The 10,513-nt window shown below is 43.6% G+C and overlaps 1 long non-coding RNA gene across 1 annotated transcript; it reads right to left on the bottom strand.

Annotated features, from left to right (window-relative positions):
• Positions 1-1,805: 1,805 nt before the first annotated feature.
• On the bottom strand, positions 1,806-8,738 carry LOC149327484 (uncharacterized). Its single transcript, XR_016285908.1, has 3 exons — positions 7,876-8,738; positions 6,890-7,070; positions 1,806-2,839 (listed from the first exon to the last, which is right to left on the bottom strand). It is a non-coding gene; the product is annotated as an uncharacterized LOC149327484 (long non-coding RNA).
• Positions 8,739-10,513: the final 1,775 nt, after the last annotated feature.

The following is a 10,513-nucleotide window of genomic DNA, read 5'->3' as shown; positions in this document are numbered from 1 at the left end:
GTGGGACGCGTGCCGGCGTTCTGGGCCAGCCGAGTGGGACGCGTGCCGGCGTTCTGGGCGAGCTATATCCCTTACAAAAATTTTTAGTAACATTCTTTAGAAAGTCTTTCGACAATTGTTAATAGAACCTATCAACATTGAATAGAAAGTCTTTTAAACGCCTTTGTACATTGTAGTAACAACCTATCAACCGTCTTCCGACAATTGGCCACCGATATCCAAAAGACTCAAGTACATAGAAAGTCTTTATACTTCCTATCATCCCCTTATCGAGTTTGTATACACTTCCTACTGACCCCTTACCGACAATGTCTACCAACACCCTATTAACGGTCTTCCGACAATTGGCCACCGTTATCCAAAAGACTCAAGTACATAGAAAGTCTTTATACTTCCTATCATCCCCTTATCGAGTTTGTATACACTTCCTACTGACCCCTTTCCGACAATGTCTACCAACACCCTATTAACGGTCTTCCGACAATTGGCCACCGTTATCCAAAAGACTCAAGTACATAGAAAGTCTTTACACTTCTTATCAACCACATACCGACAATGTCTACCAACACCCTATCAATGGTCTTCCGACAATTGGCCACCGTTATTCAAAAGACTCAAGTACGAAGAAAGTATAATTCCTACATCAACTTTTGGAAAAGTGTATGTTAACTACACAGTACAACACTTTTACCAACATAGTTTTATCACTTCAAAATCATTTTGTGAACACTATCCTGGAGTGCTTAAAGAATAATAGAAGCAAAATGCAAATTATTACATTTATTGTGCACAAGTGTACATAGGCACTACAACACATGCATGATGCATCAAAATATTTTATGGAGAACAATAGAGGAACAGAATATTGCCTTCGGCACGCTTCCCCTCAGTTCCCTCTGAGTAACAATGACTGACACACAGCAATTGAAAAACATAACAGGTTTTAATTCACGATGTTTCGGCTGGAGGACCAGCCTTTTTTCGAGTATAGTATAGCATTCGAAACAAAAGCTGTGCGCTTCAAATGCTGTAGTACACTTGAAAACGACTGGCCCTCCAACCAAAACATCGTCAATTAAATCCCGTTAGGTTTTTCTTACATATATACGAGGTGTTTCAGGGAAGACTAAGTAATTTTCAAAAAACACGTATTTTGAGATGAATGTATGGCTTTTTCAGCATAGTATTACCAGTGTTGGCAGGCACCAGAAAACTTGTGAAGAGTCTTACGTAATAAGCTGGTTAGCTAATTTTTATTAATGAACCTTTTCACTATCAGAAACTTTGTTAAAACATTAAGTTCGGCTAGTTGGTAACGGCTTGAAGGAATCATACTCTTAGCGGTAAGAACACACACAACACCAAGACACACACACACAGGACAGCCGCTAGACTTCAACTATCTTTACTGGACACTTGTACGACATAAATATGTATCACTGAGCACACGCAGGTGCCTCGTCATCGGCATCAGGTCTAACTACGCCCTCCCCTCTCCTCCAAGGCATACGGTTGCGCCGATAAACAATCACTTTTTCTGCCAATGCCAGGGAGGGAGTGCTTACACACGTCACCCGCCTCTTGAATACGAAAGGCCTGGGAGCCGAGAAAAAAGAAAGAAAAATTATCGAAGTCTTTCGTATTCAAGAGGCGGGTGACATGTGTAAGCACTCCCTCCCTGGTGTTGGCAGAAAAAGAGATTGTTTATCGGCGCAACCGTATGCCTTGCAGGAGAGGGCAGGGCGTAGTTAGACCTGTTGCGGATGACGAGGCACCTGCGTGTGCTCAGTGATACATATTTATGTTGTACAAGTGTCCAGTAAAGATAGTTGAAGTCTAGCGGGTGTCCTGTGTGTGTGTGTGTCTTGGTGTTGTGTGTGTTTCTTACTGCTAAGAATATGATTCCTTCACTATCAGAGTTAGGCGTCTAGTTGCCATTAGAGATTTGTAGCAGTTACATGCACTGGAGGGGTTTCTTTCCCTGTGTGCTTTCAAAAGCACATGTATTTTCGCACGACGCAGCCAAATTTTGTCGAGCCACAGCGGCGAAAGTAATCATGTTTTGTACATTCCAGAAACTGATATGGCTACTACGAACAACTGGCTAAAAGTCTCTAACTGCAACCAGTTGCAAACCTGTGTTAGTTAAAAAGTTAATTATCAAAAATTAGTTAACCAGCTTACTAAATACACCTCACCGGCTTTCTGGTGTCTGCTAACACTGGTAATATTATGCAGCAAAAGCCATATTTTTGAAAACTACTTATTCTTTCCTGAAACACCTGGTGCATATAAATACTGCTCACTTTCCTGTACAACACAGAAACGAAATAATTTCTTCTGTAACATGAAAGTTCCATGAGCCACATAACAAACCCGTGGAAAAAAACTGCATGCATACACACACATCTCTCCAAAACAGCTAAAAAATCCCACACAGTGAAACAATGCTTACACTGTCTTAAGACCAACATTAAAGGCTGCAAACACTAGCGAATTAAAAGTCAAACAAATGCCAAACATATGCTAAATGTCCCCATGGATGTAGATATTAAGCTATGAGCTGATTTTAGTAAAAATGCATCAGCACAGAAATGCTTAAGCGACTTTGTTGGTGCACTATCCTGACACTTGTCCTCAATATCAGGCAGCCTGCTTGTTGTTCATCATCATCATCAGCCTGACTATGCCCACTGCAGGGCAAAGGCCTCTCCCATGCCTCTCCAATTAACCCTGTCGTTACTTGTCTGCATCACCAGTGGAAGAGGTAGCATCCTAGTGATGAGACGTGTGCACGAACAGGTAGCCTTCTCCATGGCAGAATGCAGCAGCAAGAGAACTGCACAAGAAAACATTCAAAGTATACAGTTATAGTAACTTCTAATAGAATCAAACACGGAGCAGCAACAATCAGTTAAATGTGCACTAAAATGCAGCACTCCGAGTGAGTTTGATAAGGCTGCTGAGTAATAGCATAAGCAGCAGTCACAAGACTAGAACTAAATGTAATGCGTCCTTGAACAAGAAAAAGCTATAACATGCTGTTGTGTTCAATTCTGCCCCCACAATCGAGGACTGAATGATATTCACAGGAACTGACATTAACGTGTTACACCTAATTAGGCAGGCTCGAGACAAGGCGGTAGGTGACTATGGCATAGGTTCTAGGAACAGTAGGGGAGAGTTATTAGTAGAGTTCGCAGATAGAAATAGTTTACGGATTATGAATACCTTCTTCCGCAAACGAGCAAACAGGAAGTGGACGTGGAAGAGCCCCAATGGTGAGACTAAACATGAAATAGACTTCATACTGTGTGCACACCCTGGCATCGTAGAGGATGTGGAGGTCCTCGGTAAGGTCCGTTGTAGCGACCACAGAATGGTAAGGTCTCGTGTTAGCTTAGATTTGAAGAGGGAACGGAGGAAACTGGTGAAGCGAAAGGCTATTAACGAGTTAGCATTAAGAGGGAAGGTAGAGGAATTCAGACTGCCGCTGCAAAACAGATTTTCCGCTTTAACTGAAGAAGACAACCGCAGTGTTGAAACAATGAATGATAATCTTACAGCTATCGTTACAGAGTGCGCCGCAGAAGTAGGTGGTAGGATGGTTCGACAGGATACCAGCAAGCTATCTCAGGAGACTAAAGATCTGATTAAGAAACGCCAAAGCAAGAGGACTTCTAACTCCACAGACAGGATAGAACTAGCAGATCTATCGAAGTTAATAAATAAGCGCAAGGTAGCCGACATAAGAAAGTTTAACGTGGAGAAAATCGAGCATGCTCTAAGGAACGGAGGTAGCCTAAAATCAGTGAGGAGAAAACTGAGCATAGGTAAAAACCAGATGTATGCGCTAAAAGACAAACAGGGCAATGTCATCAGCAATATGGATAAGATAGTTGAATTAGCCGAAGAATCCTACACAAATCTATACAGTAGTGAATGTAATCATCAAGTTACTGAGGGAGGCAGTCGAGCACAGCAATCGGACATCCTGCCAGTAACGAAGGAGGAAGTAAAGAAAGCCTTAGGAGCAATGCAAAGAGGGAAAGCAGCTGGTGAGGATCAGGTAACAGCAGATTTGTTGAAGTACGGAGGAGAGATTGTGCTACAAAAACTAGCCACCCTGTATACGCAGTGCCTTGTGACCTCGAGAGTACCAGAAGCTTGGAAGAACGCTAACATTATCTTAATTCATAAGAAAGGAGACGTCAAGGACTTGAAGAATTACAGACCAATCAGCTTATTGTTCGTTGCCTACAAGGTATTTACTAAGGTAATCGCTAACAGAGTCAGGACAACCTTGGACTTTAGTCAACCAAATGATCAGGCAGGCTTTCGTAAAGGATACTCGACAATAGACCACATTCACACTATCAATCAGGTGATAGAGAAATGCGCAGAATATAACCAACCCCTATATATAGCCTTCATTGATCACGAGAAAGCATTTGACTCAGTGGAAACCTCAGCTGTCATGCAGGCATTACGGAATCAGGGTGTGGAAGAGTGTTATGTGAAAATATTGGAAGATATTTATAATGATTGCACAGCTACTATAGTTCTCCATAAAGTCAGCAATAAAATTCCAATACGGAAAGGTGTCAGGCAGGGAGACATGATCTCGCCAATGCTCTTCAATGCCTGCTTACAGGAGGTATTCCGGGGACTGGAATGGGAACAGTTAGGGATAAGAGTTAATGGAGAATACCTGAGTAATTTGCGATTCGCTGATGACATTGCCTTGCTAAGCCACTCAGGACAAGAACTGCAAAGCATGATCAACCAGTTAGACAGGCAGAGCAGAACGGTGGGGCTAAGAATTAACATGCAGAAAACCAAAGTAATGTTCAACAGCCTAGCAAGGGAACAGCAGTTCGCAATTGGTAGCGAGGTGCTGGAAGTAGTAAGAGAATATGTCTACTTAGGGCAGGTAGTGACCGCAGATCCGGATCATGAGAGGGAAATAACTAGAAGAATAAGAATGGGGTGGAGCGCATATAGCAGATTCTCTCAGATCATGATCGGTAGCTTACCAATATCCCTGAAGAGAAAAGTATACAACAACTGTATCCTACCGGTACTCACCTATGGGGCAGAAACGTGAAGGCTAACAAAGAGGGTTCAGCTTAAGTTAAGAACAACGCAGCGAGCTATGGAAAGGCAAATGATAGGTATAACGTTAAGAGATCGGAAGAGGGCGGAGTGGGTGAGGGAACAAACGCGGGTTAATGACATCTTAGTTGAAATCAAGAAGAAGAAATGGGCTTGGGCAGGGCATGTAATGCGAAGGCAAGATAACCGCTGGTCCTTAAGGGTAACGGAGTGGATTCCAAGAGAAAGCAAACGCAGCAGGGGACGGCAGAAAGTTAGGTGGTCGGATGAGATTAAGAAGTTTGCGGGGATACAGTGGCGGCAAGTGACAAAGGACAGGGTTAATTGGAGAGACATGGGAGAGGCCTTTGCCCTGCAGTGGGTGTAGTCAGGCTGATGATGATGATGACCAAATTAGGCTACCACGAAGAGATATTTAGCCATTCCAGTCATATGAAGATAACATAAAAATTATGTTGTGTTTCTGATTTGTCTGCACAAAAATTCAGGCAGCTTTTGTTTTCAAAAGTGATGCCACAAAGACATTGCAATATAATGCACATGTTGCTGTAGATAATATATCATTTGGAGCTATACCAGGTGTTAGGGGAAAATGTATGAACAAAGAGTACAAAGGTGAGCAAGTTCGTCAGGGCAAGAGTGGCACACTCTAAAGCAAATGAATCAAAATATTAAGGCACACACTGCGTCAGATACAATACTTGTAAGTAAAGCTGCATAGAACTACAAGCGATAAAAGCCTCAGAAACATGCCCCTAAGGGAGCAGCTGGACTGGTAGTTTTTTATTTGTCCCGCAGCACATCCCTCTAGTGCTGAGGCCTGCTCATATCTGTTTAAGTTAAGAATACAAGGGAAACAAGCAAACAAGTGTTCCAAAGAAGATAAAAATGTGCACTTAGGTTGTTCTTTAGGAAATTACCTGTCACTAATTGCAGCAATAAATACCTCGAGAAAGAAAATAAGTTATTTACACAGCTTATTACAAACCTTGATGGCACAGGAGAAAGGCAACATCAAACACATCGGTTCAAGTAAAGCCAGGGGTCTTGTTAAGGTCACAGCAATATTTGTTGACTTAGGCTCAGCTAGTGTAATGCAATCAGTAACAGAACGTCGGCATGAATAAAAAAAACAATGCACCAATACTCAATTCCAAATGCATTTCAACTGTACAGTGCAGTCAGTTGTGACAAAGGGAGTGTGAAAGAAAACCTCAGCAATGCTCATGACATCGAATAAGCACCTTTCTTCTGTACAGCTAAAATATAAGCTTTGCAGGGTTTCATGTAATGCAAGGATAACCTGGTAAGGTATCAATTATTGATGCTAGCAACAAATATGCTTCTAAAGCAGAGTGCTCCACGTGAACGCCAATATTCAATTATGCATTGCCCGTTACGCCATGCCTATCACATCACTGGTTCACTTCAAACATGCCATACCTTGTAAGAGGTAGGTACTGCTGAAGTAAACCTATAAAATTTATTTGCTGCTTTTAGACTGCTGTATAAAGGTCATGAAGCAGATAATTGTTTTAATTTGGTCTATACAGTGGTCAAGATTTCGAAGCACGAGAGGCATGAGGGAAAAAACTATAGAAAGCATTTCACACTATAACACAATGCACTTGACTAGGGGAGTGCTTTCATGACGCCTGCAATATCTTTTCCCTTTCTCTTGGTCCTCTTTTAAAAGAAAAAAAAACGAAAGAGAGAGGGAGCCTGGACGAGAAGATTTTTGGCAGGCTAAAAAAGACAAGGAAAATATAGCCACTTGTCTACCTATCCTTTTACAAGTGGCACATGCTTGATATCCAGTGTCAGTGGCTGATAGGCTGAACCAGCAGGTCTTGATGTCATTTGCCTCTGGTTGAGGTAGCATTGGCTTGATGACAGATGAAAGCTGGTGCAAAAGTAGCGTGATGATACCGGTGGAGCAGCTGTACAGGGCTTGACTGCGGGTGCATTTGAAGAAAGGCTGCATTAGAGCCATGCTTTCATAAACATCACAGAAGCCACATCCCATTAAAACCTCTAGCTGTTCAGTCCAATGTGTTCATGAGTGGAGGCTAATTATTAATTACCTATGCCTCCAATAGTTAGCAAAAAATGGTTTACAAAGCTTGTCATACTTTTCTTAAAGCTATTATTCGCGAATCACGTTATACTTTTATCGCTTCAGACTGAAAATGGGGGAATGACATAAATGTAGTGAACGTAAAAAAATAAAATGACAACAAACCTTCCATTGTGCGATTACCTCAGCTGCACTGCAATGGAATGGTTCTGCTATTTTTAATCGTCGTTTCGTTGACCAGAACTATCAAGAAACACAGCACTTGATGTGACTGCGACGTAGAACGGGCAATGCTCCTTATCCAGTAAACACTCAGGCAGCAGAATGAAAAGACGCACGCCGCTACAAGCACTTTTCGTTCTTATGGTCTCCTTTTCACGCGCTGCTCCTGTTCAGTCGGAATAACGAATCAAGCAGCACCCCATAGTTCTCGGCGTGCAACCAAATTCTATCACATAACTCCTGCGCCGAGGAGCTGACGCAAACAGCGTGAGGCGGCGGGTTAAAAGTTGCATAGTTGGCAAGCGAGCGTGTCAGAACACCTTCTCTCTGCAAACGATCGCGTGGTGCCCGCATTTTGCACCTCACTGCGAACAAGACGTGAATACCAACCCAAATGCATTCGCAGCCCTCAATCATACCCCCGACACATCGCAGAAGTCATTTTCCAGTTCTGTACTTACATTTGTCAACGTTCACGGCAAGCCGTTTCTTCTATCGGGCATCGGGCGCCGGCCGCTCTCGGCGTGGTTGCGTGCAGTACGTCAGAGCAGTTTTTGAGCACTGCGTGCGCGTAAGAACGTCTTCCGCAGCACTGGAGCCATCTATCACCTTCCGAGTTCAGTCACACTACCACAACACTAACGAGGCCGCACATTTAACACAAACAAACTGAAGAAACGCACCCACATCACAACCGTCGCACCCCGCCAACAAAGAGTCGTTTCAGCGTCCTAAAAAAGATAGTGTAGCGCGCGGCCAACATGAGACTCGCAATCCGCCGCCAGCGAACGGAAAGGTGGCGCTAATGTCGCCTAACTTTACACGCGTTAAAAAAAGAATTGATAAAGCCCTTTTTGCCACAAACTTGTTGCATTAAACGACAAAGTATTTTGTTTCAATTACAAAGTCAGCAAATTGGAATGATTGCGGTGAAAAAATGCGACTACTCACAACCATCTGTTTCTGGCGGCGCTGCGAACGAAAGCTTGGAAAACCGGGCAGCATGCCGGGCAGCTACAGGCGACGCATCTGGGGCCAGGAAAGCCGCAGCCGCTGCACGGCTGCACTGTCTGCCTAGTTCTAAGGCTATAACTCAGCTCCCCGTAACTGCGTCGCAGAATAAGGAATGATGATGATGTTGCCAAACGCTACTGGTTTCGGTTTTTATTTTCGCATATTGTGTGGCTTAGCGTACTCTACACAGCTTGGCTCATGCGATTTAGTGTACGTGTGTGTACCTAGGGAACACGAGCGTTCGCACGCCGCTCTAGCGTGACGCGCGAAACTTTCAATGCTGCGCTGCAGCATCGCCTCTGTTTTGTGTGTGTTTATGTCACGTCATTGGACACCTTGCACGCTCTTTGCTCGAGCGAGCCCCGCCGACAGTCGCGCTACCGTTGTCTTTTTGTGTGCTTCCTTGATTGCTTTTTGCCTCTGCCTTATGCGGTCCTCGGCTCGGCCTCACGTCCGCTGATGGCAGTAAGAAAAGGTGAAGAATGAACACATGCTTTCGCGCGTCTACTCCGTATGACTACGTTAAAACCCAACACTTTATTCCAGGATTCCTTAGTCATTGCATTACGGGAAGATAGAAAATACAGCTCTCACCACGTTTTCCCTCGCCACAGCTTCGTACCGTGTTTGCGTTGAAGGAGATGCAAGTGAAGATGCGGAAGAGGCACTGCGCCTGTTCTTTAGCGGTGCTCAAAGTGGGGGCTGCTCCCTAGCTTTTTCCATACTGGAAGCTCCTCTGTGGCTCAGTACTACCGAAAAATGTAACAAGTCAAGAATGAGGGCTTATAGTGCTCCAATTGCCGTGCACCTTCCTCATGCAAAGCCCTTGTTACCGCAGTTGAGTACAGCGGGCCGCTGTTACCTGTTTTGTTTCTCTATACTTCTCTTTATAGTATCCGCCGCCGAACATGAATAAAAATTAATATTGCTTTGCCTGAAATTACGCATGTACAGTCGCTGAGGAACGAAGCAACTTGAGTTCTCGAAGCTGTAAGCCTGCACACGTTACACAGAATTTACTCAGAGCGCGAAGCGGTGCGGCCCTTTTCGCGCGGGGTTTTTCAGTCCCGTGCGATCAGCCATTGCTGGTCGCTCGAGGGGGAGGGTAGTGCGAGGGTTTAAATTGGGCGCTCCCACGTGGAGTGGCATAGTGTACCGGGCACTTTTGCATGGCGGTCAGTGTGCAGGGAAAGTGTGCTTGCGGTGCAGGTTCAGGAAGCTGGTGATATAATTTGGGCGCCGTTTGGGCTAGCGAGAACGTGTCATTCAATGAGTGTGGAAACACATCGGTGCAATGCTAAACTTTTTTTGTAGCTCGCAACAATAATCCCTCTGAAACCTCAGAGCGAAACGCTCTTAATGCTAGTGTGTTTTAGCACCGTCGTACGGTACATCACTGTTCAACTGCACGTTAAAATATGACCTATCAAGAATTACAACAATAGCAACACCAACGTGTTTCGAATTGGCAGAGTTGTTGTACAGCTCTGCTGAAATTCTTTGTTAGTTCTGAAATGTTAAATCTGTTTAATGACTGCCTGAGTACAGAATTTAAGGACGAATACGCAGCAGAAAGCATTGTTTTCGTGTAGAATGAGCCATCAGCGAAACTGATTCGCTGTAACGAAGTCATCATTGCGCTTATGTAACACAATATGTCACTAGCTCCTATTTTTTCTTAAAATTCTTTTAATTTCCTTGAAGTGCGAGGCAATAATACTTGAGTATTCTATGAATTCATTCACTTTATACCAAAATTATTTCGTTTGCTGGTAACTTTTTTCGTAGACTTTATACAATCAAAAATTGTCACTAAATGTCTTCAATTCAAGGCACGTTTCTGAATTTCGCGATAAATGTTCTGCTATGAACTTTGCCCTTTTCCCCGCACTCGAAAATGCGAAAGCAGTAAATCTAGTATTGAGAAAATTGAACTGAAATTTCTAAAAATCCACAGCGTGCTCGGCTATGGGAATGTGATTGCAAATTTTTGTTTCGTCTTCAAGGTTAGTTAAGTTGCCGGTTTGAAGTTGTCGGCTACAGTACTTGATTATTTTAGGCTTTTATTTGTTTATTCGCATCACC

The sequence above is a fragment of the Amblyomma mixtum genome, chromosome 10 (genome assembly GCF_055824585.1).
Source record: "Amblyomma mixtum isolate Tamu chromosome 10, ASM5582458v1, whole genome shotgun sequence".
NCBI lineage: Eukaryota > Metazoa > Arthropoda > Arachnida > Ixodida > Ixodidae > Amblyomma > Amblyomma mixtum.
The sequence above is the reverse complement of the archived record's forward strand: the minus strand, read 5'-3'. Positions and strand labels throughout refer to the sequence as shown.